This window comes from Rattus norvegicus, chromosome 2 (genome assembly GCF_021556685.1).
Source record: "Rattus norvegicus strain SHRSP/BbbUtx chromosome 2, alternate assembly SHRSP_T2T, whole genome shotgun sequence".
Classification (NCBI taxonomy): Eukaryota; Metazoa; Chordata; class Mammalia; order Rodentia; family Muridae; genus Rattus; species Rattus norvegicus.
The window spans coordinates 96634552-96641001 of NC_141535.1; the positions used below are offsets into that span (position 1 = coordinate 96634552).

General features: G+C 39.0%; 1 pseudogene; it reads left to right on the forward strand.

The window, feature by feature from the left end:
• Positions 1 to 2991: 2991 nt before the first annotated feature.
• Positions 2992 to 3100, forward strand: LOC120101115 (U2 spliceosomal RNA; annotated as a pseudogene).
• The last annotated feature ends 3350 nt before the right edge of the window (positions 3101 to 6450 follow it).

Below are 6450 nucleotides of genomic sequence, written 5' to 3' on the forward strand. Positions count from 1 at the left end.
GATGAATAGAACCTTCGCCAAAATCAGTGTTAAATTTGTTGTAAAACAAATGTAACATTTTGTACTCTATTCATATCTGACATAAATATATTTAGCTTCAGCATATTTAGATAACTTAAAATTTGATCATTACAAATATCAGCGATTTTTGCCACAATAATTACATTCTAGTTAAGATTGAGTTTACACATGTATATTTGAGATATAAAATAACAGGATTAAATTCTTGATGATCTACTGTGTGATCCTTAATTAAGAATCATTATCTATAAGAGAGATTTAAGAAATAGTACTGAATAAATTCTACATACTCAATGACCTTTGGAACTTAACTAAATTTTATGAATACTAAAATCAGCTTTACTAATAGGCTAAATTTACAAAGTTCACCAATAATTAGTTACTAGTTTTGGAAAAAAACAAAAACTAGGTTTCTTTTAGTCACCACATATTATTGTAGCCTTTTAACTTTAAATCTGAAATGGCTAATTTTTGGATGTCAAAGTTGCATTGGCTGTGTTCCTTTTCTTCTGTGGGCTGGTGAGCCATGGTGCTTCAATGAACAAGCAGCCATACTCAATTCATGCTCCATTAGCAACATGGCACATACTATTTTGATTACATCTGTAGATGCAAAGGCATTCAGGCCATTAAACAAAACAAAATAAAAAGTAATGTAGTCTCAATTTTGAACAGCAAAACCTATATATATGAAATAATCTACTTTCATGTAGTTTTCACATTTTTAATAACTATCAATTAAGTAAATAGTGATTATTTGTAGTGATAACACCTGTAGAACTCTAGTTGTTAGAAAAACATCATGTTTCTCTGAATAATTATTTGCAAATAAAAGGGTAAGTAGGAGTTTCATAAATCATTGTTCCTGCATATGTGCCTAAGGCCACATTATGCACTCCAGAATAGATAGATGCTTTCAAAAATGTTGTGAAAGTTATCATTCATTCTTATTGTTTATTTTTTGGCAGTGTTGGAAATAAAATCCAGGGCCTTGTACATGCTAGACGAGCAATTTACTGTTTATGTCACATGCCCACTAGAAAAGTCAGAATCATTTCAAATGCACTGCTAAGGAAATACAGTTGTTTGGAGACGCATCTTCCAAACCAGTTCTGATGATCCCGCAGAAGAATAAACTTTTCGCTTGGAAATCAATTCTAGCATACAACTAGCAATTAAAAGTTAGTAGATATTTGGATGCAACTCTTCCTTTCATTACTCCCAATGTACTGTCATGGTTGTGCATCTTGTTTTGCTTTTAGGAAATTAACCTAGAATCTCATATATAAAGGCTTTTGACTTTTGAACTATCTCTATGGCTAAGCCATTCATTTATTTTTGATTTTTCTTGTTTGTGGTGGTTATAATTGATTCTAGGAAATCATGCATATACAAATTCCCTTTCATTGATCAACATTTCATCTTCTGAATAGAGTGCATTAAAAAAAAGTATTATTGGCTTTGACAGCAATACTTCTGGCTGGTGTTCATCCCGTCTCCCTCTCCCAAGCAGCTGAGAGGACAGGTATGCTTCAGCATGGCGATGGTTTAGCTTAGGAGACTTTAAACATTTTTATGCTTTTTTCTTTCTGATTTCATACTGTACACATTGCTGTTTATTCATGGTGTTCTGACCACCTGAGTTTCTATTAGCACTTTTTTCCCCATCTTTATTAGATTGCGTATTTCTTTTTTACATTTCAACTGTTATTCCCTTTCCCGGTTTCCGGGCCGACATCCCCCTAACCCCTCCAACTCCCCTTCTATATGGGTGTTCCCCTCCCAATCCTCCCCCCATTACTGCCCTCCCCCCAACAATCCTGTTCACTGGGGGTCCAGTCTTGGCAGGACCAAGGGCTTCCCCTTCCGAAACTGGTGCTCTTACTAGACTATTCATTGCTACCTATGGGGTCAGAGTCCAGGGTCAGTCCATGTATAGTCTTTGGGTAGTGGCTTAGTCCCTGGAAGCTGTGGTTGGTTGACATTGTTGTTCATATGGGGTCTCAAGCCCCTTCAGCTCTCTCAGTTCTTTCTCTGATTCCTTCAAAGGGGGCCCCGTTCTCAATTCAGTGGTTTGCTGCTGTCATTTGCACTTTTAATATAGTAAATCTTGTCACACGTTCTTGGCATGTATTCCCTTCCTTGCCTGGAATTTCTTTTCCCCAGATGTTTTTTGATTTCTTTCTTCAAGGTCTTAAATGTCACATCCTTTCAGAGGTGTTTCTCAACCATACAAATGAATTAACTATTGCTCAGATTTCTGTATTTTTCACATCATCTTGAATAGTTTTTAATTATCAACAATGGAAATTACAAAATTTACATATTCCTCCGCCTGTTACTCTACACTCACAATAAAACTATATTACAATGACATATTTAAGATGGCATGTTCACACCCTGCTTCATTTTGCATCCATATTATGTAGCCTGCAGTTCATTGTATATATGCTATTGGTAAAGATTTTAATAAGTTGCTGATCCTTTGCTGTCTGAATGTTTCACAAATGCTCACTTGCTAATGCTAGTCCCCAAAGCATGGGACTTAACTAGTGAGGCTTTGAGAAGTAATTGAATGATGAATGTTTTATAAATTATTGCAAAGTAATGACAACTTTTGCCTTGGGCCTATGTCAAGAAGTCAGGACCTTTGGATCATGCCCTTAGAAACCTGTCTAATCATCTTATCCACACATGCTTGGTGCCCCTTCCTTCCACACATATGTGTTCTTTTCAGGCCCATTCTACCACGCGCACGCTGCCTTGCTACAGGTCCACAGAAAAGGAACAAGAAACTGAAACATCTAAAATCATGAGCCAAAATAACTCACTACCTAAAGTTATTTTTCTCAAAGACCATAGGAACTAACATGTAACTAATGGTTTTACCTTATTAATGAGGTCCAAATACTACAGTTATTAGACAATTATTTGATTACATGAGTAGATATCTTCAGTATTTAGAAAAGGATTGCTTCTCGGCCTTTTGGCTAAGATCAAGTGTAGAAAAGGAAGACAGTATGAATATGAATGAAGAATGATTTTTTCTTTTACATTTTTTTAAAAAATGATACCTCCATAAGGGAAATGCAAATCAAAACAACCCTGAGATTTCACCTCACACCAGTGCGATTGGCTAAGATCAAAAACTCAGGTGACAGCAGATGCTGGCGAGGATGTGGAGAAAGAGGAACACTCCTCCATTGTTGGTGGGATTGCAGACTGGTAAAACCATTCTGGAAATCAGTCTGGAGGTTCCTCAGAAAATTGGACATTGAACTGCCTGAGGATCCAGCTATACCTCTCTTGGGCATATACCCAAAAGATGCCTCAACATATAAAAGAGACACGTGCTCCACTATGTTCATCGCAGCCTTATTTATAATAGCCAGAAAATGGAAAGAACCCAGATGCCCTTCAACAGAGGAATGGATACAGAAATTGTGGTACATCTACACAATGGAATATTACTCAGCTATCAAAAACAACGAGTTTATGAAATTCGTAGGCAAATGGTTGGAACTGGAAAATATCATCCTGAGTGAGCTAACCCAATCACAGAAAGACATACATGGTATGCACTCATTGATAAGTGGCTATTAGCCCAAATGCTTGAATTACCCTAGATCCCTAGAACAAACGAAACTCAAGACGGATGATCAAAATGTGAATGCTTCACTCCTTCTTTAAATGAGGAAAAAGAATACCCTTGGCAGGGAAGGGAGAGGCAAAGATTAAAACAGAGACTGAAGGAACACCCATTCAGAGCCTGCCCCACATGTGGCCCATACATATACAGCCACCCTATTAGACAAGATGGATGAAGCAAAGAAGTGCAGACCGACAGGAGCCGGATGTGGATCGCTCCTGAGAGACACAGCCAGAATACAGCAAATACAGAGGCGAATGCCAGCAGCAAACCACTGAACTGAGAATAGGTCCCCTATTGAAGGAATCAGAGAAAGAACTGGAGGAGCTTGAAGGGGCTCGAGACCCCAAAAGTACAACAATGCCAAGCAACCAGAGCTTCCAGGGACTAAGCCACTACCTAAAGACTATACATGGACTGACCCTGGACTCTGACCCCATAGGTAGCAATGAATATCCTAGTAAGAGCACCAGTGGAAGGGGAAGCCCTGGGTCCTGCTAAGACTGAACCCCCAGTGAACTAGTCTTTGGGGGGAGGGCGGCAATGGGGGGAGGGTTGGGAGGGGAACACCCATAAGGAAGGGGAGGGGGGAGGGGGATGTCGGCCCGGAAACCGGGAAAGGGAATAACACTCGAAATGTATATAAGAAATACTCAAGTTAATAAAAAAAAATGATACCTCATATTTTCTTGATGTAAATTAGTATTTTGGCTGCACTGGAATTTTTTTATCTAAGATTTTTAATTACATATTTATTTATTTACATTTCAAATATTATGCCGTTTCCAGGTTTCCCCTCTGCAAAGCACCTATCTCATCCCCCTTACCCTGCTTCTGTAAGGTTGCTCCACCACCCAATTTCCAACTCCTGCTTCACCTGCCTGGTTTTCCTGGGGCAGCAAGTCTTCACAAGACCAAGGACCTCCCTTCCCACTGATGCCAGATGAGGCCTCTTTAGCTCCTCCAATCCTTCACTTAATTCCTCCATTTGGGTTCCTGCGATCAGTCTGATGGTTGACTATTGGTCAGGATCTGGAAGAACCTTCAGGAGACATTCATATCAGACTCCTGTCAGAAAGCACTTCTTGGCATCAGCAATAGTGTCTGGATTTGGCATCTGCATGTGGGATGGATCCCCAGGTGGGGCAGTCTCTGGATGACCTTTCCTTCAGTCTCTGCTCCACTCTTTGTCCCTGTATTTCCTTTAGGCAGGAACAATTCAGGGTTAAAATTTTGGAGATGGTGGGTGGCACTATCCTTCAACTGGGAACCATGCCTATTCCCCATCCCTCATTGCTTCACACCTCTGTTCAATTTCCTGACCCTCGGTACATGTCCATCTCCTCTCATATCTGAATCTACCCCTCTTTTTCTCTTCCCCCTGCTGACTTTTTCCCAAGTTCCTCCCACCCACTACTTCCCTTGATTATTTTATTCCCCCTTCCAAGTAAGACCACTCTTTGGTCCACTCTGAGCTTCATGTGGTTGGTGAGTTGTAGAGTGGATATTTCAAGCTCTTTGCCTAATGTGCATTTATCAGTGAGTACATACCAGGTGTGTTGTTTTATGACTGTGTTACCTCACTCAGGATGATATTTTGAGGTCCATCCATTTGCCTGCAAATTTCATTTTAATAAAGGAGAAAAAAGTTAATGTTTGATATGAAAATTAATGAAATCTGTCTGCCATAGGCAAGATGCAGATTATGTCCTTGGGAAAATGTAGAGGGATGACTGGTTCGAAACGAACTGGTCAAACAGCAGACTGCAGAACACCTCCATCCAGCAATCATTTTAGTCAGTGCACAATCTGTAATCTGAGTGCCTGTGTAGACACTTAAGCTACAAGCTTCTCTCTGAGAGGAGCAAAATGGGTAATGGAGAGGAGAGGAAGTAATGAGAAATACATGCCCTCTCATTAGATAACAAGTATTTAGGTTCAAGTGTTAAAATATTAATGAATCTGGTAAGTTTATGCTCTGAACATGTGCATCCTCTTTAGGCTGTGAATAGGTATCTCTGATAAGGCTCTCTGGCTTATCAATATGATGTTGAAAAATTACTGTATTAGATTTTAGGCATCATATACTTAAGGAAAATATCATAGCTGGTTAATAATAGTCTTGCATAGTACTTTTATTAGCGATTTCTTTTTGAGAAATCCCTCGAGAAATTATTCTTTAAAATATATGTTACATAGAAATTTATCACGTGCAATGGGTTAACTATGACTGTGGGAAAGTGAGCATCTGACAATTTTATTGTTTATAGTAGGAGTAACTTCTAGCCTTAAGGTGCCAGAAGGAAATCGAAAAAGATATCAGGAGATGGAAAGATCTCCCATGCTCATGGATTGGCAGGATTAATATAGTAAAAATGGCCATTTTACCAAAAGTGATCTACAGATTGTGTGCAATCCCCATCAAAATACCAATCCAATTCTTTAGAGAGTTAGACAGAACAATTTGCAAATTCATGACAAAAAACCCAGGATAGCTAAAACTATCCTCAACAATAAAAGGATTTCTGGGGGAATCACTATCCTTGAACTCAAGCAGTATTATAGATCAATAGTGATAAAAAAAACTGTGTGGTATTGGTACAGAGACAGGCTGATAGACCAGTGGAATAGAATTGAAATCGCAGAAATGAACCACACACCTATGGTCACTTGATTTTTGACAAAGGAGCCAAAACCATCCAATAGTAAAAAGATAGCACTTTCAGCAAATGGTGCTGGTTCAACTGGAGGTCAATATGTAGAAGAATGCAGATTGATCC